The sequence below is a fragment of the Protomyctophum bolini genome (assembly GCF_963924005.1).
Source record: "Protomyctophum bolini genome assembly, chromosome: 2".
In the NCBI taxonomy this organism is placed as follows: Eukaryota; Metazoa; Chordata; class Actinopteri; order Myctophiformes; family Myctophidae; genus Protomyctophum; species Protomyctophum bolini.
The window spans coordinates 2021749-2048927 of NC_137863.1; the positions used below are offsets into that span (position 1 = coordinate 2021749).

Sequence of the window (27179 nt, forward strand, 5' to 3'; positions counted from 1 at the left end):
GGTCAGTATCCAGAAGGCATTTGTAGAATCGTCCCTCGGGTCTAAAGGGTTAAGCACCAGTAGGTTATACTCATCAAGACCATGTGACCATGCGATGGAGCCAGCAGGCTCTGCTGGAGCCTATTGTAGCCTATAGCTATAGAGCGTCACAGTCCCGCCCCCTACCAGGGCCCAGTCCCGCCCCCTACCAGGGCCCAGGAAATGATTCCCTCTTCATTATCCTCATAGACAAAGTCTTTATTTTTAAAGACCTTTTAAGCCTCGTACGAAGACAACTCGACTTGTAACAAATCATGACAACACAACTAATTGTTAGAAAGAAGAGAAAATGGCCTTTTTAGTTGTTTTTCTTCTATTGTTTGGTCCAAAATATTGTGTTCGTTGTGTCATGATTTGTCACGACTCGAGTTGGCTTTGTATGACACTTAAAAGGTCTTTAAAAAAATACTTTTGGAAATTTCTATGAGGAGAAATGTATTGGGAATTATCTCCTGGGCCCTGGGCGTAGTCATGAAAGGGGGGCGGGGCTGGGCCTGGGCGTGGTCATGAAAGGGGGGCGGGGCTGGGCCTGGGCGTGGTCATGAAAGGGGGGCGGGACTGGGCCTGGGCGTGGTCATGAAAGGGGGGCGGGACTGGCCTGGGCGTGGTCCATGAAAGGGGGGCGGGGACTGGGCCTGGGCATGGTCATGAAAGGGGGCGGGACTGGCGTGGTCATGAAAGGGGGCGGGACTGGGCTGGGCGTGGTCATGAAAGGGGGGCGGGGCTGGGCCTGGGCGTGGTCATGAAAGGGGGCGGGGCTGGGCCTGGGCGTGGTCATGAAAGGGGGGCGGGACTGGGCCTGGGCATGTCCTGAAAGGGGGCGGGACTGGCGTCGTCATGAAAGGGGGCGGGACTGGGACGCTCCATTGGCCCCGCTGTGTCCCTTCATCTCTGGGTGTTGGACCGTGCATGATGGTCCAGCATCGATACATGTTAACCCATTCTGACCTGAGGACCAGATTCTAACGCACAGAAGAATGGTGGTTCTTTAACGCATTTTGACCTGAGATCAGATTCTAAAAATGTCTTCTAATCCTGACAGTTTCAAAAATGGCGGACCTACAAGCTCGTAGCGCGCCACCGAGTGGCGCGCTACGAGCTTGTAGATCTGCTATTTTTAAATAGCTAAACCATAACATAATGGTAACACCAAAAGGGGTTCCCGCCCAGAATGGGTTAATAAGACACGGGCCGTTTGAATTTAATTCGTAAATCAATCTTCATTGATTACTTTATTTTTGGCCGGACTTTCCGAATCAATCGCCGCTTTTAAAATGCAAACGGCAACAGAATTTCGAACCAAAGGAAAACAACTGCAATGATGGGTTTTTTGTGTGTGTGTGTGTGTGTGTGTGTGTGTGTGTGTGTATGTGTCTGTGTCTGTGTCTGTGTCTGTGTCTGTGTCTGTGTATGTGATAGCTCCTACACAGTGTTACACACTTCAGCACCATGGATAGCGCCTACAATGTTACACACTTCAGCACCATGGATAGCTCCTACACAGTGTTACACACTTCAGCACCATGGATAGCGCCTACACAGTGTTACACACTTCAGCACCATGGATAGCTCCTACACAGTGTTACACACTTCAGCACCTTGGATAGCTCCTACAGTGTTACACACTTCAGCACCTTGGATAGCTCCTACAGTGTTACACACTTCAGCACCATGGATAGCTCCTACACAGTGTTACAACACTTCAGCACCATGGATAGCTCCTACACAGTGTTACACACTTCAGCACCTTGGATAGCTCCTACACAGTGTTACACACTTCAGCACCATGGATAGCTCCTACACAGTGTTACACACTTCAGCACCTTGGATAGCTCCTACACAGTGTTACACACTTCAGCACCTTGGATAGCTCCTACACAGTGTTACACACTTCAGCACCATGGATAGCTCCTACACAGTTAAACACTTCAGCACCATGGATAGCTCCTACACAGTGTTACACACTTCAGCACCATGGATAGCTCCTACACAGTGTTACACACTTCAGCACCATGGATAGCTCCTACACAGTGTTACACACTGCAGCACCATGGATAGCTCCTACATTGTTACACACTTCAGCACCATGGATAGCTCCTACACAGTGTTACACACTTCAGCACCATGGATAGCTCCTATACAGTGTTACACACTTCAGCACCTTGGATAGCTCCTACACAGTGTTACACACTTCAGCACCATGGATAGCTCCTACACAGTGTTACACACTTCAGCACCATGGATAGCTCCTACACAGTGTTACACACTTCAGCACCTTGGATAGCTCCTACACAGTGTTACACACTTCAGCACCATGGATAGCTCCTACACAGTGTCACACACTTCAGCACCTTGGATAGCTCCTACACAGTGTTACACACTTCAGCACCTTGGATAGCTCCTACAGTGTCTGGACGATGAGAGCCAGACCACTGTACTGTAGTGCTCTTGGGGCGGCTGTGGCTCAGGAGGTAGAGCAGGTCGGTCGTCCAATGATCCGTGGGTCGGCGGTTCGAATCCCGGCTCCTCCTCCTCATCCTGTCCACATGTCCAAGCGTCCTTGGGCAAGACACTGAACCTATAATATACATTTCCTCCCTGTGTCGCCACCGATGGCGTGTGAATGTGGGAAAGTGCAGGACGCTGGTGTCGACTGTTCGCCGCTTCACCTCCCAATGTATGAATGAATGAATGAATGGATGAATGGAATGTTGTAAAGTGCTTTGAGTAAGCATGTACACTGTAAATCCCTGGAACATGTGACACGTTTAAAACATAAACACCAGTGTGTAATATAAAATGCCAAATGTTATTAATGGTCATAAAATACAGTAGAACACGAGTTCACTCAAACGCCTCACGAGAACACGGTCTAGTGTTTGAATTCTAAACACCTATAATATGACTGACTTTGGTTGTAAAAACTAAACACGTTTATGTGTTTAAAAAGTGTTACGGGCGATTAAACATGTTCTCCTGTTTATAATCTAAACACTGTGACACGTTTAAAAAGTGTTACAAATAAGTGTTTATAACCTTTATAGCCTAAACGCTTGGGTTTAGTATAGTGCATAGAAAAGCATAAAAATACAATCCATGTACCGTACTGTACCGTACCGTAGCGTAACCTTCTCTCCTCTGTCTCCAGATGAGCCAGGCCAGCTGAAGATCTACCTTCATGTACCGTAGCGTAACCTTCTCTCCTCTGTCTCCAGATGAGCCAGGCCAGCTGAAGATCTACCTTCCAAGAAGCTGTTGAGTGTTTGCCCAAATGTTCCTCTCTGCCCAAGGAGCGCCACCGCTGGAACACCAATGAGGTAAGGGACACACACACACACCGCACGCACACACACACACACACCACACACAGCACGCACGCACACGCACACGCACACACTAAACCACAATCAACCATGCCTACTGTATAGCCCTGCCCTGCCTGAGAAGATGTACAAGCCTCACATACCTCACACACATTGTAACTACTATCTTCTATCAAGAAGATAGTAGTATTGGTAAACCATGGTGTCGATGCTGTATCAACTCATTTAGCTGGAGACACCCCTGGAACCCCCTCCTATACCCCTGGGGGTCCCCAGACCCCCTGAAACCGGGTGCAGGTCTTTTTTTCCGACAGCATATTGATCCGAAACCTCAATCCTAACCTAACCCTAACCGCAAGCACGGGAGCAGCGCATGTCGGACCATCGCTTTTTCGCAGCGAATGTCCCCCCGCTGCGGAGGCGGACCGTTGCGCCGTCGGCTAGAATGCTGTCGGAAAAAAGGCCGCCTCCCCCTGGAACCCCCTCCTATCTGTGTTTTGGCAGCGTACGTATACGGGAGTGTACGTACGTACGCCCGTACGTATGTACGTGCGTACGGGCTCCGAGATTCTAACGCTTTGTAGCAGAAGAGCGAGGATGTAGTATATAACATATTCACACTGCAGCAGAAAGAAAACAAACAAAGATAAATAATAATATATAAAGACAGCCCTGTGGTCAGTATAAGATAAGAGCAGTGTGTGTGTGTGTGTGTGTGTGTGTGTGTGTGTGTGTGTGTGTGTGTGTGTATGTGGAACTGGCGTTGTTGCTATGCAACCATTTAAGAGCCATTAAAAGTATATGTGGCATCTTTGTTGCTCGCCGGTTTTTTACCCTTTTTGCTTTGTGTGTGACAGTTTTGGCAGAAAAATTCTATTTTAGTTTAGTCAAAGTCTTTGGACTGAAAGTTCATTTAGTTTTAGTCACATTTTAGTCACCTGATGTCTATAGTGTTAGTAGATTCGTTTGTAGATCTGCTATTTTCAGCACGCAACCAAGTGTAAAATTACTTATAGTGGATCTCTCGTCCTCTTAGTCCCTTCCTAACATTTTAGTCTAGTTTTCATTTGTCGACGAAATTGTCAGTATATTTAGTCTTAGTTTTAGTCATCGTAGCTTAGTTTTCATGTAGTTTCCCATTTGTTTTTGTCAGTGAAAATAGGTAGTCGACGAACATTTTTCGTCTTAGTTTTAGTCGACGAAAACAACACTGGTGTGTGAGAATGCTGGTCTTTATGCTGCGACCATGCTGGAGACGCCAGAGAGACGTCCGTCCGTCCGTCCGTCCTCTTCACTCCCCCCCCCCCCCCCCCCCCCCCCAAGAAGGAAGGATTGTGTCATTAACCCATTCAGACCCGAGTCATTACAAAACTATATGTAATTGTAATCGGCCGCCAACCGAAACTTTTTCTGTACTTTTTTCCCCGCCACTGTCGATTGGTAGGATTTCACTTGGCGGGCAAACCGGCGAGGTGTGCACTAATCGTAGGCTCGGTTGTTCACTAGACCAGAATCGTAGGCTCCGGTTGTTCACTAGTCCAGAATCGTAGGCTCCGGTTGTTCACTAGACCAGAATCGTAGGGCCCGGTTGTTCACTATACCAGAATCGTAGGCTCCGGTTGTTCACTAGACCAGAATCGTAGGGCCCGGTGTTCACATAGACCAGAATCGTAGGCTCCGGTTGTTCACTAGACCAGAATCGTAGGGCCCGGTTGTTCACTAGACCAGAATCGTAGGCTCCGGTTGTTCACTAGACCAGAATCGTAGGGCCCGGTTGTTCACTAGACCAGAATCGTAGGCTCCGGTTGTTCACTAGACAGAATCGTAGGCTCCTGTTGTTCACTAGACCAGAATCGTAGGCTCCGGTTGTTCACTAGACCAGAATCGTAGGCTCCGGTTGTCACTAGACCAGAATCGTAGGGGCCCGGTTGTTCACTAGACCAGAATCGTAGGGCCCCAGAATCGTAGGGCCCGAAGTGTGACCTTGAACTGGACAACGGTAGGATGTTTCAGAGTCGCTAAAAGTCGTTCCAGACAGAGGAGAGTCAGGGAAGCGTTTGACAGCATGGAAATGGATGCTGGCGTTCATGTAATGTTTATATATGCAACAAACGTGCAGCCCTCCCTCCCTCTCTCTCTCCCTCCCTCCCTCCCTCCTTCCCTCCCTCCCTCTCTCCTTCTCTCCCTCCCTCTCTCCTTCCCTCCCTCCCTGTCCTCCTTCCCTCCCTCCTCTCTCCTTCTCTCCCTCCCTCTCTCCTTCCCTCCCTCCCCTCCCTGTCTCCTTCCCTCCCTCCCTCCCTCTCTCCTTCCCTCCCTCCCTCTCTCCTTCCCTCCCTCCCTCTCTCCTTCTCTCCCTCCCTCTCTCCTTCCCTCCCTCCTCCCTGTCTCCTTCCCTCCCTCCCTCCCTCTCTCCTTCCCTCCCTCCCTCTCATCCTTCCCTCCCTCCCTCTCTCCTTCCCTCCCTCCCTGTCTCCTTCCCTCCCCTCCCTCCCTCTCTCCTTCCCTCCCTCCCTCTCTCCTTCTCTCCCTCCCTCTCTCCTTCCCTCCCTCCCTGTCTCCTTCCCTCCCTCCCTCCCTCTCTCCTTCCCTCCCTCCCTCTCTCCTTCTCTCCCTCCCTCTCTCCTTCCCTCCTCCCTGTCTCCTTCCCTCCCTCCCTCTCTCCTTCCCTCCCTCCCTCTCTCCTTCTCTCCCTCCCTCTCTCCTCCCTCCCTCCCTGTCTCCTTCCCTCCCTCCCTCCCTCCCTCCCTCTCTCCTTCCCTCCCTCCCTGTCTCCTTCCCCTCCCTCCCTCCCTCCCTCCTCTCCACCCTCCCTCCCTCCCTCCATATCTCCTTCCCTCCCTCCCTGTCTCCTTCCTCCCTCCCTCCCTCCCTCCCTCCCTCCCTCTCTCTCTCCCTCCCTCCCTCTCATCCTTCCTCCCTCCCTGTCTCCTTCCCTCCCTCCCTCCCTCCCCTCCCTCCCTCCCTCCCTCCCTCCCTCCCTCCCCTCGCTCCCTCCCTCTCCTTCCCTCTCTCCTTCTATCCCTCCTCCCTCCCCTCCTCTCTCCCCTCTCTCCCTCCTCTCTCCCTCTCTCTCTCCATCCCTCCCTCCCTCCCTCCCTCCCTCGCACCCTCGCTGCGTGCGTGCGCTCGCGCTTCGTGCGTGCGCGTCGGCGTTCGTGCGTGTCTGCGTGTGCGTCTGCGTGTTTGCGTTATTGATTAGCGGGCCTGCGGCGTCATTATGCAACGCAAAGCTGATTTGCCGTGGCGGTTTTTCTCTCTCCCTGCAGGGAGAGCGTCGTTACATTTTTCATGCAATCCGTCTCAATGAAGGTCACGCTGGAAGTTAAGCGCGCCGCCTCTATACCCATCAGGAATACGGCTGTGTGTGTGTGTGTGTGTGTGTGTGTGTGTGTGTGTGTGTGTGTGTGTGTTGTGTGTGTGTGTATGTGTGTGCATGTGCATGTGTGTGTGTGCGTGTGTGGTCACTGGGCGTACACACAGGGAGCAGATAGATTGATGGAACCCTGTGATGTCTCCCTCGGTCTCCGTCCTCACATCATAACATCCTCTCTCCGTTATTGGTTCAGAAGTCTTTTGATCTGCGATGCCGTTGTCTTTTAACTGTGGAGTTAACGCACACACACACACACGCACACACACACACACACACACACACACACACACACAACCCCCCCCCCTTTCCCTGTCTAAATGACCCTGCAGCGTGACACGATGTGAGCTTGTAGATCTGCTATTTGGTGCATGCATGCATGGGGCACAACACTGTAGTGAGCACGTAACCACTGTAAATATAACCCAGACTTACTTCATTCCTCTTGTCGACACGCACGCACGCACGCACACACACACACACACACACACACACACACACACACACAACCCCACCCCGTCCCAGTGTGTGCGTTGCACAACCAAATGACCCTCGGGTACTAATAAAGAAACCTTTAACTCTGAACCATCCTCACCTCTCTGTTTCTATCTTTATCTATACTTCCTCTCTCTCTCTCTCTCTCTCGCTCTCTCTCTGCCCCCCCCCCCTCTCTATCTCTCTCTATCTCTCTCTCTCTCTGCCCCTCTCTCTCTCTCTCTCTCTCTCTCCTATGATGAGGGTTCAGGTGGAGGGCGGGGGCGTTCCTGAGAGAGTTCCTTCAAAGCTTATACCTCTGTCTTCCATCACAGACACATCCACACAAACTTTCCTGCATGCTGAAACACTCCCATATTTGTCTTCGTCTGTGTCTCTGTGCGTGCGTGCGTGTGTGCGTGCATCCGTGCGTGTGTGCATGCTGTACGTGCGTGCGTGCGTGCGTGCATGTGTGTTTAACCGTTCGGATTAGCCTACTCCATGTTTGTTGTTTGGGTGCAGAGGAGAGATCATAAAAGCAAAAGGGAGAGAAAGAGAGAGGGAGAGAGACGGAGAGAGAGAGAGAGAGAGAGAGAGAGAGGGAGGCAGGGAGAGAGAGGGAGGAGTGGGCGAGGGAGAGATGATGATGTCAGATTAGCGTTCCGTGTTTGGATCAGAACGGCTCTGATTAACTCAGGCTTAATCCTCCAATGGTCTCCATCTGACATGCCCCTGTTCTCACCCCCTCTGTGTGTGTGTGTGTGTGTGTGTGTGTGTGTGTGTGTGTGTGCGCGTGTGTACTGTATGTGTGCTGTAACTGTGTGCGTGTGTGTGCGTGTGTGTGTGTGTGTGTGTGTGTGTGTGCGACTGTGTGTGTGTGTGTGCGTGTGTGCGCATGTGTGTGTAACTGTGTGCAACTGTGTGTGTGTGTGTGGTGTGTGTGTGTGTGTGTGCGACTGTGTGTGTGTGTGTGTGTGTGCGTGTGTGCGCATGTGTGTGTAACTGTGTGGTAACTGTGTGTGCGCGTGCACGGTCTTCCTGGACCTGTGCGTGACCGCATAATTATGATCCTCTGATCTCTGTTTTGTCACGCGTGACTTCCCCCTGACACCCCCCCCCCTCCCCCGTCCACATGTTATCCATACATCACACACTATCTCCATAGTCATGTGATCAACACGGAGCGCCACCATTTCCCGTCTTCCATTCTGATTGGCTATAAGATTGGCTTCCAAAGCTCATGCATGCACACGATTGGTCCGTTTCGAGAAAATGCCACAAATCACAAACAACACAGTGTGCAATTTCCGTGAAATTATACACGCACATTTCCACTATAGGCCGAGGACGACATGCCACAATTTTTTTTACCCCAAAATCAGCCTCATGGTGGCGCTATAACAGGCCAATTCCTGTTTTTAGCTATATAACTGCATCGATCTGTATACAACTTATGTATGCGCACTCCCTAGAGGCCATGGAAAAACATTGTCCCTGCATCCCTCCACATATGCCGGTTATAGCGCCACCATGAGGCCGATTTCTTCAAAACACATTGCTAGTCGCACAGATTTCATCCAAATCGGTCCACATGATCTCTGTGGTCATGTGATCAAGACGAGTCTGTTGGATCTCTCAGATTCTACACTGATTGGCTAAGATTGCCTTCCAAAGTTTTTCAGGAGGCCCTTTTTGTACAAACTTGCTGCTCATGTCCTGCTCATCCAGAATTCTATCCTCAGAGATGCCTATGAGTGTTCTGCTCTGCATTTCCTCAACAAAAAGAAGAAAATTGTTGCAAAAAACAAAAATATTACATTACACCTAAACATATTGCCAAACATCTCTCACAGTCCTATCCTACTGGTGGAGACGTGTGCTCAGAAGGGAACCTTTCTATTTATGTCATGTGTTTATGAGGTGACAGTACTTCATTAGAGCCCTTGGTGTGGTTGTTATGTCATGTGTTTATGAGGTGACAGTATACTTCATTAGAGCCCTTGGTGTGGTTGTCATGTCATGTGTTTATGAGGTGACAGTACTTCATTAGAGCCCTTGGTGTGGTTGTTATGTCATGTGTTTATGAGGTGACAGTACTTCATAGAGCCCTTGGTGTGGTTGTTATGTCATGTGTTTATGAGGTGACAGTACTTCATTAGAGCCCTCAGTGTGGTTGTTATGTCATGTGTTTATGAGGTGACAGTACTTCATTAGAGCCCTTGGTGTGGTTGTCATGTCATGTGTTTATGAGGTGACAGTACTTCATTAGAGCCCTTAATTGGTGTGATTGTCATGTGTTTATGAGGTGACAGTACTTCATTAGAGCCCTTAATTGGTGTGGTTGTCATGTGTTTATGAGGTGACAGTACTTCATTAGAGCCCTTGGTGTGGTTGTTATGTCATGTGTTTATGAGGTGACAGTACTTCATTAGTGTGGTTGTTATGTCATGTGTTTATGAGGTGACAGTACTTCATTAGAGCCCTTGGTGTGGTTGTTATTGTATTTAGGGTTTCTACCTGGAGGCTGAAACCTTGACAGTAAAACGTGCCAATGAAAAAAAACAGTGATACAGTGACATCACAATATCACCCCCTCCCCCTTTATCATACAACAACAGCTGTGGGTGTGGCTTCAGTTCAGGTGAAAACCAGGCATACCTAATGAGCTGGTGGGCGTGTCCACATAAAGGAGCTGAGCATGGAGGGATGGATGCGAGAGAGAGAATACAAGCGACCGAAATGAGTTTTCTCCGACGTGTGGCTGCATGGTGTCTCCCTCAGAGAAAGGGTGAGAAGTTCATTCACGCGAGAGAGACTCGGAGTATAGAGTCGATGCTCAGTCCCTGCATGACGTGTGCGCGTGTTTGTGTGTGTGCGTGTGTGTGTGTGTGTGTGCGTGTGTGCTTTGTGTGTGTGTGCTTTGTGTGTGTGTGCTTTGTGTGTGTGCGTGTGTGCTTTGTGTGTGTGCGTGTGTGTGTGTGTGCGTGTGTGTGTGTGTGTGTGTGTGCTTTGTGTGTGTGTGCTTTGTGTGTGTGCGTGTGTGCTTTGTGTGTGTGCGTGTGTGTGTGCGTGTGTGCGTGTGCGTGTGTGCTTTGTGTGTGTGTGTGCGTGTGTGTGCGTGTGTGCTTTGTGTGTGTGCAATCAGAATCACCGAAAACATCGAAACATTTTAAGCTCCCTACGACCTCCCTCCCACCCCCACCCCCCCCCCCCCCCCCACCCCCTGCTATGTTAGATGAAGCGACTGCCAGACAGTCTGTTTGGCTCGTGCCAGTTATTGGACTGTGTGTGTGTGTGTGTGTGTGTGTGTGTGTGTGTGTGTGTGTGTTTGTTTGTTTGTGACGTGTGTGTGTGTGTGTATGGGTGTGTGTGTGTGCGTGTGTGTGTGAGTTGTCGTGACATCTCCGCGGCAGTGCGCTGTAGCTTTGAGCTCCAGCGATGACACGATGGAAGCGACAGCGCGACATCTGCCGCCGCACGCCGGGCTTTGATATTAGCATTAGCATGAGCCCCATCACGCCACTGTGTGATATTAGCATTAGCATGAGCCCCATCACGCCACTGTGTGATAGTAGCATTAGCATGAGCCCCATCACGCCACTGTGTGATGGTAGCATTAGCCTGAGCCCCATCACGCCACTGTGTGATATTAGCATTAGCATGAGCCCCATCGCGCCACTCTGTGATAGTAGCATTAGCATGAGCCCCATCGCGCCACTCTGTGATAGTAGCATTAGCATGAGCCCCATCGCGCCACTGCTTGTTTTACCACGCCGGCTGCTAGTAGCAGCTAGCAGCGTGCACCCTCGCGAGCGGGGCTTTCTCAACCGTCTACTATACAGCCACTAATCCCACATCCAGCAGCCAACCTCGCCAGTCTCTATTCAATGGACTTTCAACCCACTGGCTCGAGTTCAACTCCCGCTGCCGTCACTATTTTCCCAACAACCACGGACTACTTTTTATCGGTTCAATCTATGTAAAGGTGTGTGAATGGGTGAATGTAATTAATGCACAATCTATGTAAAGGTGTGTGAATGGGTGAATGTAATTAATGCACAATCTATGTAAAGGTGTGTGAATGGGTGAATGTAATTAATGCACAATCTATGTAAAGGTGTGTGAATGGGTGAATGTAATTAATGAACAATCTATGTAAAGGTGTGTGAATGGGTGAATGTAATTAATGAACAATCTATGTAAAGGTGTGTGAATGGGTGAATGTAATTAATGCACAATCTATGTAAAGGTGTGTGAATGGGTGAATGTAATTAATGCACAATCTATGTAAAGGTGTGTGAATGGGTGAATGTAATTAATGAACAATCTATGTAAAGGTGTGTGAATGGGTGAATGTAATTAATGAACAATCTATGTAAAGGTGTGTGAATGTAATTAGTGTATGTATATAATCTATGTAAAGCGTCTTGGATAAAGCTCTAGAAAGCTCTATAATGCTCTATGCTCCATTTACTGAACACGAGGACCCATTTTTTAAATAAATAAAATAAATCTGTATACTAGCACACTGACCAGTCCGCCTCCAGGGTGTGTGTGTGTGTGTGTGCATGTGCGTGCGTGCGTGCGTGTGCGTGACATAAATTTCAAGTTACACACATTGTGTGAAAAAAGAAGGTGTTTCCATGGTAACAGATTGGGGATATGTGTGTGTGTGTGTGTGTGTGTGTGTGTGTGTGTGTGTGTGCGCGTGTGCGTGTGACTGTGTGCGTGCGTGCGTGCGTGCGTGCGTGTGTGTGTGCGTGCGTGCGTGCGTGCGTGTGTGTGTGCGTGCGTGCGTGCGTGCGTGTTTGCGTGTGTGTGCGTGCGTGCGTGCTTGTGTGTAGATCGGCAAAATGTATATAGGACTGAAGTGGTTACTGTATGTTTTGTAATAACAGTCAAAGTAAAAGTAACTACAGTATCTAAAGTTTTCAAATAAATGTCGTGGGAGTAAAAGTACAATATTTGCCTCTGAGATGGAGTCGCGTAGAAAAGTGAAAGTATTTTGAACATTTGAAATACTAAAGTAAAACTGTACCTCAGAATTGTACTTAAGTAAAAAGTACTTAAGAAAAATGTACTTACTATAGTTACTTTTCACCAGTGCGTTGTGTGCGTGCGTGCGTGCGTTGCGTGCGTGCGTTGTGTGTGTGCGTTGCGTGCGTGCGTTGTGTGCGTGCGTGCGCTGTGTGTGTGCGCTGTGTGTGTGCGTTGCGTGCGTTGTGTGCGTGCGTGCGTTGGCCGCGGCCATGATGCGTGCTCGGCTGCTCGCCTCTTCAGGAGAGCAGAAAGTGGGTCACGAGTCCAGCGGTTCCTGTGGGAGCGGGTGGCCGCGGTCACTGAACTAAATATTGGAGCCATTCTTCACAACGACACACAATCTACGGAAACATTCTAACATAAAATGGCATTTTGTCAGAGAGAGAGAGAGAGAGAGAGAGAGAGAGAGAGAGAGACAGAGACAGAGAGAGACAGAGAGAGAGAGACAGAGAGAGAGACAGAGACAGAGAGCGAGACAGAGACAGAGAGCGAGACAGAGACAGAGAGAGAGAGAGAGAGAGAGAGACAGAGAGAGAGAGAGAGAGACAGGGAGAGACAGAGAGAGACAGAGAGAGAGAGAGAGAGACAACTCTGGATGAAAATAACTTGTGGGCTGTCGTCGTCGTCCCCCCCCCAGCACTCCTGTGTAGTTGTGAGATCTACGGCAGCACTCCTGTAGTTGTGAGATCTACAGCAGCACTCCTGTATAGTTGTGAGATCTACAGCAGCACTCCTGTATAGTTGTGAGATCTACAGCAGCACTCCTGTGTAGTTGTGAGATCTACAGCATCACTCCTGTATAGTTGTGAGATCTACAGCATCACTCCTGTAGTTGTGAGATCTACAGCAGCACTCCTGTATAGTTGTGAGATCTATACATCACTCCTGTATAGTTGTGAGATCTACAGCAGTACTCCTGTATAGTTGTGAGATCTACAGCAGTACTCCTGCATAGTTGTGAGATCTACAGCAGCACTCCTGTATAGTTGTGAGATCTACAGCGGCACTCCTGTGTAGTTGTGAGATCTACAGCATCACTCCTGTAGTTGTGAGATCTACAGCAGCACTCCTGTATAGTTGTGAGATCTACAGCATCACTCCTGTAGTTGTGAGATCTACAGCAGCACTCCTGTGTAGTTGTGAGATCTACAGCATCACTCCTGTATAGTTGTGAGATCTACAGCAGCACTCCTGTATAGTTGTGAGATCTACAGCAGCACTCCTGTATAGTTGTGAGATCTACAGCAGCACTCCTGTATAGTTGTGAGATCTACAGCAGCACTCCTGTATAGTTGTGAGATCTACAGCAGCACTCCTGTATAGTTGTGAGATCTACAGCAGCACTCCTGTATAGTTGTGAGATCTATACATCACTCCTTTATAGTTGTGAGATCTACAGCAGCACTCCTGTATAGTTGTGAGATCTACAGCAGTACTCCTGCATAGTTGTGAGATCTACAGCAGCACTCCTGTGTAGTGGTGAGATCTACAGCAGCACTCCTGTATAGTTGTGAGATCTACAGCAGCACTCCTGTATAGTTGTGAGCAGCAACAGGAATAGGCTCTTATGCACATAATTATACAGCATTTCTTTTTCATTCATTCATGTTTTATTTATTCTCGAAACGGCAATCCTTTTTATAAACGCCATTATTACCCAATTTATGCAAATTTTAACTAACGCCGGCCTGAGTTATACTTAGTCGGGAAAATACTTTGTTCTGAAAATAGCTCCTCTTCAGCCCGAAAAAAAACCTAATCTCTAAAAATGTATAATTCTAAATGCCAAAATCTGTTCCTATAATGATAAGCGGCCCAAATCTTTGTGAACAATAAAACAACCCTGGCTGTGAATTGTCCTTAAGATAATTCTGAAACACGTGTGGCCCTCAGAAGTATAGTTATACAAGTACACACACACACACACACACACACACACACACACACACACACACAAGCGCACACGCACGGACGCACACACACACTCCAGTGATGTCTCCCTTGCGCTCTCATTTCTATACGTCCACGGGATAGAGAGAGAGCGTTACCTATAATTGACTTTGCTAAGTGATTAATTCAGCGCTCTGTGTATGTCTAATTGCTTATGTCATTACTGTGTCTCCCCCCCCTCCTCCCCCCCCCCAGAATAATGTCTATATACATACAGTCCCCCCCCCCTCCCCCATATACTCCTATATAGGCTAGTAGGTAAGAAGAGAGAGAGAGAGAGAGAGAGAGGGAGGGTTTGATGCTAACTGCCAGTGACCGCGGGCTGGATTGAGTGGATGGCGGAGTGGAGCTCAGCTGAGCTGAGTTGAGCGGTCCCACATTCTTCTTCTGGGACACACAGAGTGATACAGTTTGGCTCGCCGCCGACAGACAGACAGAACGCCGCTTCTCTTCTTCTCTTCCTCCGTGTTCCGTTGGCGTTGGTTGGGCGGTGAAGTGCAGGCGCACGGTACGGCGCCCGCCTTTTGATTTATGATGACGTGTGTGACGTGTGAACCCGTCCTGCTAATGACCTGCGTCCGTACGGGAGACGGTCTCTCTCTGTGTGAATCCAGTGGCGTTTCCAGGAATTACATTTTGGGGCAGGAAAGATGTGTTAATTGTCGTCTCCCCGCTCACAAGTAGTAGCACTAAAGGTTTTCAAAGAGATATACCTGCCAGACAGTAGGATACAAAGATATTTACCTGCCAGACAGTAGGATACAGAGATATACCTGCCAGACAGTAGGATACAGAGAGATACCTGCCAGCCAGTAGGATACAAAGAGATATACATGCCAGACAGTAGGATACAGAGATATACCTGCCAGACAGTAGGATACAAAGATATTTACCTGCCAGACAGTAGGATACAGAGATATACCTGCCAGACAGTAGGATACAGAGATATACCTGCCAGACAGTAGGATACAGAGAGATACCTGCCAGACAGTAGGATACAGAGAGATACCTGCCAGACAGTAGGATACAGAGATATACCTGCCAGACAGTAGGATACAGAGAGATACCTGCCAGACAGTAGGATACAGAGAGATACCTGCCAGACAGTAGGATACAGAGAGATACCTGCCAGACAGTAGGATACAGAGATATACCTGCCAGACAGTAGGATACAGAGATATACCTGCCAGACAGTAGGATACAGAGATATACCTGCCAGACAGTAGGATACAGAGATATACCTGCCAGACAGTATGATACAGAGATATACCTGCCAGACAGTAGGATACAGAGATATACCTGCCAGACAGTAGGATATAAAGAGATATACCTGCCAGACAGTAGGATACAGAGATATACCTGCCAGACAGTAGGATACAGAGATATACCTGCCAGACAGTAGGATACAGAGATATACCTGCCAGACAGTAGGATACAGAGATATACCTGCCAGACAGTAGGATACAGAGATATACCTGCCAGACACCAGGATACAGAGAGATATACCTGCCAGACACCAGGATATAAAGAGATATACCTGCCAGACAGTAGGATACAGAGAGATATACCTGCCAGACACCAGGATATAAAGAGAGATACCTGCCAGACAGTAGGATACAGAGATATACCTGCCAGACAGTAGGATACAGAGATATACCTGCCAGACAGTAGGATACAGAGATATACCTGCCAGACAGTAGGATACAGAGATACACCTGCCAGACAGTAGGATACAGAGATATACCTGCCAGACAGTAGGATACAGAGATATACCTGCCAGACAGTAGGATACAAAGAGATATACCTGCCAGACAGTAGGATACAGAGATATACCTGCCAGACAGTAGGATACAGAGATATACATGCCAGACAGTAGGATACAAAGAGATATACCTGCCAGACAGTAGGATACTGTGTGCGTGTGTGCGTGCACACTACAGCCCCATGGCTGTAACCTCTTCCATTGACATTGAGCTCTGTGTCTTTAGCCAGGACCATTTACCAGATCAAAGCATGGTTTATGGAGGGGGAGAACGAGGGATGCCAACACACACACACACACACACACACACGCACGCACGCACAGACGCACAGACGCACAGACGCACGAACGCACACGCATGCGCACAGGCAAAGCACTCGGCTCACTCTGTTTGATTCCCATTATTTTATTTTTAAATCATTCCTCTGTCTTTTGATATTTCATGTTTGGAGAGAGCCAAGTTATTATCACTAATTAGTCCTGCAGGCTGGTGCTCTCTCTCTCTCCCTCTCCCTCTCTCTCTCTCTCTCTCTCTCTCTCTCTCTCTCTCTCTCTCATCATGTCTGCCTCCCTCTCTCTATTCCAACCAAATTAATGCACAACAGCTTATTATTAGTATGGACTGTTGCTCTGACTAAAATATGTATAGTATAGTAAATATGCCATTCAAGACTATATTCACTGTAAAATGTACAAGAATAGCACAGCGAAAAGTATTGTCGCGTCTCACCAATGGTGCAAAGTAAACATGTCAGTAAGGAGGATACATTAATTACAGTATAGTACAGTGTAGTAACAGGGCTGATTTAAATAGATAAATAAATAAATAAGCACCACATCAACACAACGTGGAATAGTTGCGTTGTTGTCGTCTTATTATCCGACGACAAACAAGATATACGTTTTTTTGGGGTTTTTGCAAAATCTCATCAAACGGAGGTTTCTGCGGAGGGCTCAAATAATGGTGAACAAATAATGGGCCTTGAAATTAAACGGGTTGAAAAAGCCATTGTGCTATTATAATAAAGCACACCATTGTGTTATTATAATAAAGCACACCATTGTGTTATTATAATAAAGCACACCTTGGATGCTGTCTGAAGGATTTTAACCCATTCTGAACGGGTACCCCTTTTAGTGTTATAGCATCATGTCATGCTTTAGCTATTGAAAAATAGCAGATCTACAAGCTCATAGCGCGCCACCGAGTGGCGCGCTACGAGCTTGTAGGTCTGCTATTTTTGAAAAATCATGAACATGTTGGTGCAAAGCTTTGAATATATATATACTCTTTCAGAGCGAACGTTTTTATCTATTAAATCTTTGCTTCTGGGAGGGGGGGTCCCTGAAACAACACATTTTCAGATGGGGGTCGGCGGCCAATTTCTTATATTTTTGGGGGTCCTTGACATGAAATATTGAGAACCACTGATATAGAAACATGAGGTTTTTCAGGAAAAAAAATACATTTAAAAAAAGTTTTTTTCTTTAATTTCGACGTCAGGCCTAAATGGGTTAAAAGTACAGCGTCTTCCCTGACGCCAGTCATCAAAGCGTGCGGCGGGCTGTGACGCTGTTCGCTTCATTTACTTCCTTCCAGATTCATCAATCTCGTCTTTTCCGCGGCTCTTAGCCTGTCGTCTTTTTTTTAAGGTGGACTTTATCCTTGCAGACGACATCGCTGCTCAAAGCACGTATTCTAACTCCCATGTTTATATAGTTATAAGCTTTCGACGACTCTCCAGGGTCCACCTTAAATATCATTGACCGGCGTAGTGCAGGTGAAGGGTTGCGTGATGTAGTGTTCCCAGCTTTAGACAGACAGTTTATGAAACTAACAGTATAAGACAACAGTTTTAAGACAGTTTGAGGCCAATTCTACAAATGTATGACTTCCAAATCAGTCATTCTCAAACCTTTGCGTGCATATAGGCCATTTTAGGCTCTCTCCGCGGCCACCCTGGCACAGAATTATTTTCTTTTAATTAAATTATTTTTAGGGGTACCAAACACATTGTGTTGTGTGTGTGTGTGTGTGTGTGTGGGGGGGTAATTATAGCCAACAATATACACATCTGTGAGAACTCAATGGGCTGTATTTTGCGTGTCTTAAGTACCAGGTCTTATTCCCTAACTTGAGTAAACTAAAGACCTGGAGGCGTGGTCAATGCTCTTTGGCCACTCAGAATAGCCAAAGAGCATTGATCACGCCTCCAGGTCTTTAGTTTACTCAAGTTAGGGAATAAGACCTGGTACTTAAGACACGCAAAATACAGCCCTATGGCTATAAGTTATAGAATATATAAACAACTAAATATGCAAGACAAGTACGTATTTTTCTAGACAACCGTATGATTTATTTTTACTCATTTTGGAGCATACTGTCAGCCAATCAGCACGTGAGTCATGTCAATGTCAATCATGTACTGTAATGTTGCAAAACTGTTCATTTACACAAAGCAGGGATGACATGAAAGATATAAATGAGTACAAATTAGTTTTTGCACAGCACTCCATCTTTAACAGCTGTGATGTTGAAACTACAGGCACTGAGTGCACGTACGTATACGCTGTGTATACGTGCACGTACGTGGCTGTGTATGTGCACGTACGTGCACGTACGACGTGGCTGCGTACGTGCATGTACGTGCACGTACGCAGCTGTGTCAATCTGTTCTGCTGATCTTGGGTTCCTGTACAGTTGCCTTCGGGCGGTATTAGTTTAGCAGAGCAGATGGCTATCACTGTTGACCTTTGACCTGCGGTACGGGGGATAATATGGACTGGCTTTAAGTGTCTCATCATATCTGTCTCTCTGTGCTTTGTGTCAGTATATTATGAAAGATGATCGCATCCCATCTCTGTGCTTTGTGTCAGTATATTATGAAAGATGATCGCATCCCATCCTGTCCAGAGCTCTGCCACAACACGCGCAAAAGTGATGCGAAATGACACGATTTTGATTTTAAAAAAAGGATCGCAATGTCGGTCTGTCTGTTTGTCTGTCGGTCCGTCAGTCAGTCAGTCAGCCAGTCAGTCAGTCAGCCAGCCAGTCAGTCAGTCAGTCAGTCAGCCAGCCAGTCAGTCAGTCAGCCAGCCAGTCAGTCAGTCAGCCAGCCAGCCAGTCAGTCAGTCAGTCAGTCAGTCAGCCAGCCAGCCAGTCAGTCAGTCAGTCAGTCAGTCAGTCAGCCAGCCAGCCAGCCAGTCAGCCAGCCAGTCAGTCAGTCAGTCAGTCAGTCAGCCAGCCAGCCAGCCAGCCAGTCAGTCAGTCAGCCAGTCAGCCAGTCAGCCAGTCAGTCAGCCAGTCAGTCAGTCAGTCAGTCAGCCAGTCAGTCAGCCAGCCAGTCAGTCAGTCAGTCAGTCAGTCAGTCAGTCAGCCAGCCAGCCAGCCAGTCAGCCAGCCAGTCAGTCAGCCAGCCAGCCAGCCAGCCAGTCAGTCAGTCAGTCAGTCAGTCAGCCAGCCAGTCAGCCAGCCAGCCAGTCAGTCAGTCAGTCAGTCAGTCAGCCAGCCAGTCAGTCAGTCAGTCCATATGTTCCATACAGGAAAAATTAATAAAGTCCAAATTCACTGTATAATATGCAGACATGGCAACACTGCTGCTCTGCTGCTGTGGGACAGTCATGTTGTCTCTCTATCTCTCTCTCTCTCTCTCTCTCTCTCTCTCTCTCTCTCTCTCTCTCTCTCTCCACAGCACAGACCCACTATTTATCAAGTTACCCACACTGTCATTTGACACAAAACACTGTTAGCCCTAGACACAGAAATATATTAAACTGTGCGTGTGTGTGTGCGACACACTGTGTGTGTGTGTGTGTGTGTGTGTGTGTGTGTGTGTGTGTGTGTGTGTATGCGTGATTTACACTCATAGTCGTGCATGTTCGGGTGCCGTGTTCCAACAATGGCAGATTTACAAGGTCACAACGTGATAATTGGTGGAATCAAATAAAGCATGTGTGCGTGCGTGCGTGCGTGCGTGCGTGGCTGCACGCGTGCACGTCTGGCTGGTGTTTTTAAAACTGTGTGTGTGTGTGTGTGTGTCTGTGCCTGTGTGTGTGTGTGTGTGTGTGTGTGTGTGTGTGTGTGTACGAGTGCGTGCCTGTGTGTGTGTGTGTGTGTGTGTGTGTGTGTGTGTGTGTGTGTCTGTGCCTGTGTGTGTGTGTGTGTGTGCATGTGCATGCTTCTTTGGCAGTATAGTGGAATTAGTTTTAAACTTTAAAAGGCCAGTTAATTGTTTTCGCCCTGCGTGGCATTCTGTCTCCCATTGTGTACCGTGCATTAGCGAGCGAAGCAATTTAACATGCAGTCATCAGAATATAAATTATACACGAGGAGAAGAAGATAGGCCTGGGCTATTATTTCAGAATTAATCCATTTTGGGCGGGCACCCCTTCTGGTGTTAGCATCGTGCTATGCTTTAGCTATTGAAAAACAGCAGATCTACAAGCTCATAGCGCGCCACCGAGTGGCGCGCTACGAGCTTGTAGGTCTGCTATTTTTGAAAAAATCGAAGAACGACTGACACAGAAACATAGCTTTTTCAGAAAACTGTCAGGATGTATAGAAGACATTTTTTTAGAATCTGATCTCAGGTCAGAATGGGTTAAACCTTACTATTCATTATAATTACGTTGCGTTGATAAAACATTCAAGGGCAGAGGATGGAGCAGACAGAGATAATGGCTTTAACAACGTGAAGCATGTCTGGTGGAATGTTGCTCAGTGTGCTTCGGTGCTTTCACTGGAATGAACCTGACATTTAACAACGTGAACGTTCAGACACCGATTGCGGCGGAAACCATGCAAGGCAACCAACCAACCAGCACATCGGGAGCAATTTGGGGTTCAGTGTCTTTGCTCAAGGACACTTCGACATGTTAGACAGGAGGAGGAGGAGCCGGGATTCGAACCGATCTTCGTGGCACACTGCGACTGGATTATACCAGTCGGGTGCCCAGACGGTTATACGCCACCGCCTGGGCCTTGCAGTCGTTATACTTTGGGACAAATAGCAGCCGTGTTTCCTCAGAACTATTTAAATAGTCTCGCTCACTATGTGTGCTTTTAACCCATTCTGACCTGAGATCAGATTCTAAAATGTCTGTTTGAAAATGACAGTTTTCTGAAAAAGCCTTCTTTCGATTTTTCCTAAAATAGCAGACCTACAAGCATCCCGTAGCGCGCTATGTAGCTTGTAGATCTGCTATTTTTCAATAGCTAAAGCATAGCATAATGCTAACACCAAAAGGGGTTCCCGACCAAAATGGCTTAATTCCAGACAGTCGAACTCCAACTCAAATCTTTCTAACCGTCTATCTCTCTCTCTCTCTCTCTCTCTATCTCTCTCTCTCTCTCTCTCTCTCCTCTCTCTCTCTCTCTCTCTCTCTCTCTCTCTCTCTCTCTCTCTCTCTCTCTCTCTCTCTCTCTCTCTCTCTCTCTCCCTTCTCCCTGTCTGATGTATGGATTGTCTGCTCCTATGCAGAGCGTGTGTTTGTAAAAGTCACAGTAATTAAATCCCGCCAGCAGCTCTTTGGGGGGATTGAGAAACATGGCCGACGTGCGTGCATGTCGTCCTCCTCCTCTTCTCCTCATCCGCATATATTACCTCGGTGTCATTAACCCATTCTGACCTGAGATCAGATTCATACCAGGTTTCCACTAGTGGACACACACTGGTCTGATTAACCCATTCTGACCTGAGATCAGATTCTAAAAATGTCAAGTCGTTCTTCGATAAAAAACAAAATAGCAGACCTACAAGCTCGTAGCGCGCCACTCGGTGGCGCGCTATGAGCTTGTAGATCTGCTATTTTTCAATAGCTAAAGCATAACATGATGCTAACACCAAAAGGGGTTCCCGTTCAGAATGGGTTAAGCTATAAGTCATTAGTCTAATGACCTTATGTTGTGAGATATATATTTCATCTATCGATCCATCATCTCGCGCTACAATAACCTATTAGGACCTGAGAAATAATTATATAAGAGAAATAAAGTCTTCCAAATCCTGACAGTTTTTATATTTGAAAAAATAAACTTTATCAGTGGTGCTCAAACCATTTCATGTCAAAAAGATTTAGTTCCAGCAGGGACCTCCCCAGATGCAAAGATATGAGTTAAAAACATTAACTGTAACATTATAACCCTCACAAAAACATGCAGTAATCCTGGTCACTAAACTGCCTCCCCCTGGCCAGCCGGGGCACCTGATGGAGGGGAAAGGAACTGGTTGGAATAACGTGTTCCTTCCACGCGCTACGCTACGTCCAACCAGGGAAACTCCCCCCTGTCAGGTGTAAAGGAGCAACTTGGACACTCAGGCATGAAGCATGAGTTCAAGTCCGTTGCTCTCCCCTTGTCCCCCATATATGGGGACTAGGTTGGTCTCCCCTTGTCCCCCATATATGGGGACTAGGTTGGTCTCCCCTTGTCCCCCATATATGGGGGACTAGGTTGGTCTCCCCTTGTCCCCCATATATGGGGACTAGTTGGTCTCCCCTTGTCCCCCATATATGGGGACTAGGTTGGTCTCCCCTTGTCCCCCATATATGGGGACTAGGTTGGTCTCCCCTTGTCCCCCATATATGGGGACTAGGTTGCTCTCCCCTTGTCCCCCATATATGGGGACTAGGTTGGAGGAGGGTGTGTAGAGCCCAGGATCACATTAGATGATTGAAAATTGAAAAAAAATTAACTGTGTAAGAATATATATTCAAAAATTTGCACCACATTTCCACGATTAAAAAAAAATAAGAAAAAAGAAGATCTACAAGCTCATGGCGCGGCACCGGATGCCACGCCATGAGCTTGTAGATCTGTTTTTTTGCTATTTTTCAACGGCTATAATGTTGGGGCGACACGGACGCTTCCTCAGGTCTGAATGGGGTAAAAAAGGGCCTGTGTTTACCTTTAACAAAGTCTCCATATACAGTTTTCTGTTTTAATGGACGACGGCCATCGGTGAAGATGATCCATGGACATCTTTTTATAACGTCCACCTCTAAGGAGATTATGCTCCTAATGATCTGCACCACAGCCACTTAACCCATTCTGACCTGAGATCAGATTCATACCAGGTTTCCACTGGACACACACACTGGTCTGATTAACCCATTCTGACCTGAGATCAGATTCTAAAAAAAATGTCAGTCGTTCTTCGATTTTTCAAAAAATAGCAGACCTACAAGCTCGTAGCGCGCCACTCGGTGGCGCGCTACGAGCTTGTAGATCTGCTATTTTTCAATAGCTAAAGCACGACATGATGCTAACACCAAAACGGGTTCCCGTTCAGAATGGGTTAACGAACGATTACAGCTGGTCATTTGTTCTCTTTATATATCTGACACCGTCAAATTAACTAAGAGCGGAATTATCTCTCTTTTACGTTTCTTACAATATCCCCCCCCCCCACCCACCCATAATTAACGTGTCATTCCTCTTCTCTCTCAGTGGAGATTCCTAGAGAAACTAATACTCATGGAGGGCAAAGCGTGCTAAAACGTAATTTTTGCCAACGGTGTGAGTTCTCCTAATACCAAAAAACAGCCAAGAGGAAGTATATAGGACTATTTAACCCATGTAGGCCTGGCCTGGTATTTGAAAAATAGCAGATCTACAAGCTCGTAGAGTACCACTGAGTGGCTGCTATTTTTTGAAAAATCGAAGAACGACTGACATGGAAACATAGCTATTTCAGAAAACTGTCAGGATGTAGAAGACATTTTTATAGAATCTGATCTCAGGTCAAAATGGGTTTTAAATATTACAATAATGTAATAAAAGGTTCTCAAACATTATATTAATTTAGATAAAGTATACAACAGCATAATAAGACCAATCACCAACAGAACACGGACGTCTAGTCACGGCCCCCTAAGAGGAGGCGACGTGCCGTCGTTAATGTCTCCGTCCTGCTGATGCCAGATCAGTAATCTAGACCGACACTGAGTTTGTTAACACAGATAATGTCTTAACCCATTCTGACCTGAGACCAGATTCTATAACGCACCGAAAGAACGGTGGTTCTCTAACGCGTTTTGACCTGAGATCAGATTCTTATAAAGATGTCTTCTAAATCCTGACAGTTTTCAAAAGAAATAGCAGATCTACAAGCTCATAGCGCGCCACCGAGTGGCGCGCTACAAGCTTGTAGGTCTGCTATTTCTCAATAGCTATAGCATATAATGCTAACACCAAAAGGGGGTTCCCGCCCATAATGTCTTAATAAACAGGGGCTGTTTGTTAGCATAGCTGATTAGCTAATGTTGCGACCTACCTGCGGAGATGAATATCATTTACATAATTACTACTGACAAACGGGCCAAGTGGCAGTGGTACCTTACAGTACAGTACAGTACAGTACAGTACAGTGGTGAGAGTGAGTCAACCTGTTCGCTAGTGCAAAGACACCGACCGCCTCGCGAGAATGGAAACCGACAGCGAGCGAACACTGGGTGACATGGATGGATCATTAAGTGAGGGGCGTCTTATCATCTTATTTCTCCCCCTGCCTGTCCCTCTCTTTCCACTAGACACTAGACAGTGTCCTGAATTGCACTTATTAAATATTTGTCCTTCTGTATATCACCACTTTTTAATGAGTCACCAACAAGGAATTAGAAGTCTTAAGATATCAATGTTTGAGTCAGAGAATTTGTCATCATGACGTAACGTGTCTCTATTTGGTCTAAATGTCTATAGTGCTTCATTACTAATGCGGGAATTGGACCGAAAAAGCCAATTTGTTCGTCCACACAGGACGTAAATTCTCCATTCATTGTCAGCGGCATTTAATGTTTGTGTAGGACAAGAATCTACACTAATAGCTGAATATAGGAGGGGCTATAGGACAAGAATCTACACTAATAGCTGAATATACTGTAAGAGGCCCTCAAAAATAATACCTGGTGATCATGTTTTACGGTGGGGGGGGGGGGGGGGGGGGGGGGGGGAGAAAAATCACGGCACTCCATCTTTAAACCGATTGTTCCCTCGGCTGTTGTGTGTATGTATTAACACAGCCTGTGTGTCCTTCACATAGAGAGAGAGAGAGATAGAGAGGGAGAGAGAGAGAGACAGAGAGAGAGAGAGAGAGAGAGACAGAGAGAGAGAGAGATTTTGTTGGGTTCTTTTGTTGAACTTCATGCTTTGGCAATACTGTAGCTACTACATTCATGCCAATAAAGCTAACTGAATTGAAAAAATTGAATTGAGAGAGAGAGAGAGAGAGAGACAGAGAGAGACAGAGAGACAGAGAGAGAGAGAGAGAGACAGAGAGAGAGAGAGAGAGAGAGAGACAGAGAGAGACAGAGAGAGACAGAGAGACAGAGAGAGAGAGAGAGAGACAGAGAGAGAGAGAGAGAGAGAGACAGAGAGAGACAGAGAGAGACAGAGAGAGACAGAGAGAGAGACAGAGAGAGACAGAGAGAGAGAGAGACAGAGAGAGACAGAGAGAGAGAGAGAGAGAGAGAGAGAGAGAGAGAGAGAGACAGAGAGAGAGAGAGACAGAGAGAGAGCTTCGGTTCCGATGTGCGCTGTGACTGTCTGGATCGCTTGTTTTGCAACGCCGGCTACTATACTAGTTAGGGCGGTGTTATAATAACCTCACAGAAACTACACACTAAACCCAAGCGTTTAGGTTATAAAGGTTATAAACACTTATTTGTAACACTTTTTAAACGTGTCACAGTGTTTAGAATTAGATTATAAACAGAAGAACATGTTTAATCGCCCGTAACACTTTTTAAACACATAAACGTGTTTAGTTTTTACAATCAAAGTCAGTCATATTATAGGTGTTTAGAATTCAAACACTAGACCGTGTTCTCGTGAGGTGTTTGAGTGAACTCGTGTTCTACTGTATTTTATGACCATTAATAAACATTTGGCATTTTATTATTACACACATGGTGTTTAGGTTTAAAACGTGTCACATGTTCCAGGGATTTACAGTGGCCTAAACCTAAACCTAAACCTAACCCTGACCCTGACCCTAAGCTGTAAAACAAGCGCCCCCCTCAGCGACCATCGACTCCCGGGCTCAGCCAAAGAGAGAGAGAGAGAGAGAGAGAGAGACCCCAGTCATGAATGTATAAGTCTCCAGTGGTGATGTGTGAGCGAGCTGCAGAGAGTCCCACTGAGAACGAATCCATACCTTTTATCATTGATGCAATAAAGCAAGAGCTCAAAAACGCTTTTGCACAAATTCTGCTGACTTCTAGGTTTGTAGTTATGACTCCATTAAAGTCGACCAGAGAACCCAGTAAAGAAAATAAAACCTCTGCCGGGTTTCCTTTTAAAGCCGTTCGGGACGGGAAACCCCCTGTTGGCGTTTTAAGGATTTCATGTTCATGTTGTACTTTTTTTTTAGCTATTGAAAAATAGCAGATCTACAAGCTCATACGAGCTTGTAGATCTGCGATTCTTTTTGGTAAGAATCGTGAAAATGTGTCGCAAATCTTTGAATATATATTCTTTCACAGCAAATGTTGCTGCGGGGGGGGGGGGGGGTGGGGTCCCTGGAACAACATATTTTCATATGTTGTACTTTTTTAGCTATTGAAAAATAGCAGATCTACAAACGAGCTTGTAGATCTGCCATTTTTTGGGGGGAAAAATCGTGAAATGTGGCGCAAATCTTTGAATATATATTCTTTCACAGCAAACGTTTTTTAACTCAAATCTTTGCTTGGGGGGGGGGGGGGGGGGGGGGTCCCTGGAACAACATATTTCCAAATGGGGGGGGTCAGGGGCCCAATTACATAATAATGTTTGGGGTTCCTGACATGAGATATAGCTTGAGAATCACTGACTGATTATGAAGTTTTTCAGCAAACTGTCTTAGATCTAGAAGACATTTGGTATGGTAGAATCTGCAGGTCTCATCATCAGTCCTTAATGGGTTAAATAATGTATTTACCCGCGCTGAAAGAGACCATATTGTGGTTTCCATCGAGCGTATACATAAAGCGTACATAAAGTGAACTGTAGGAGTGGGAACGTGGTATCGTAGTCCGTGTGTGTTTTTGTAGGGCGTCTAAATGACATTGCAGCATCTTTACCTTATTGTGCTCCTGCCTCCTCCTAGCTGCTGCTCGCTGGGTTGTCAGTCGGCCTTGGCAGCTGGCCCGGGTAATACAACACAAAATAATACACCTCCTTCTTTTCAGTCATTTTTGCAAAAAAAAAAAGAAAGTTTCATTTCTGAAGACGCTGCTTTGTGTG

The 27179-nt window shown here is 46.8% G+C and overlaps 1 pseudogene across 1 annotated transcript in view; it reads left to right on the top strand.

Annotated features, from left to right (window-relative positions):
• LOC308326098 (calmodulin-binding transcription activator 1-like) overlaps positions 1-27179 on the top strand; it is a 120215-nt pseudogene that overhangs the window by 27257 nt on the left and 65779 nt on the right. Inside the window, exon 3 of the transcript in view lies at positions 3255-3356. The product of the transcript in view is annotated as a calmodulin-binding transcription activator 1-like (transcript). The remainder of the gene's footprint in view (positions 1-3254; positions 3357-27179) is intronic.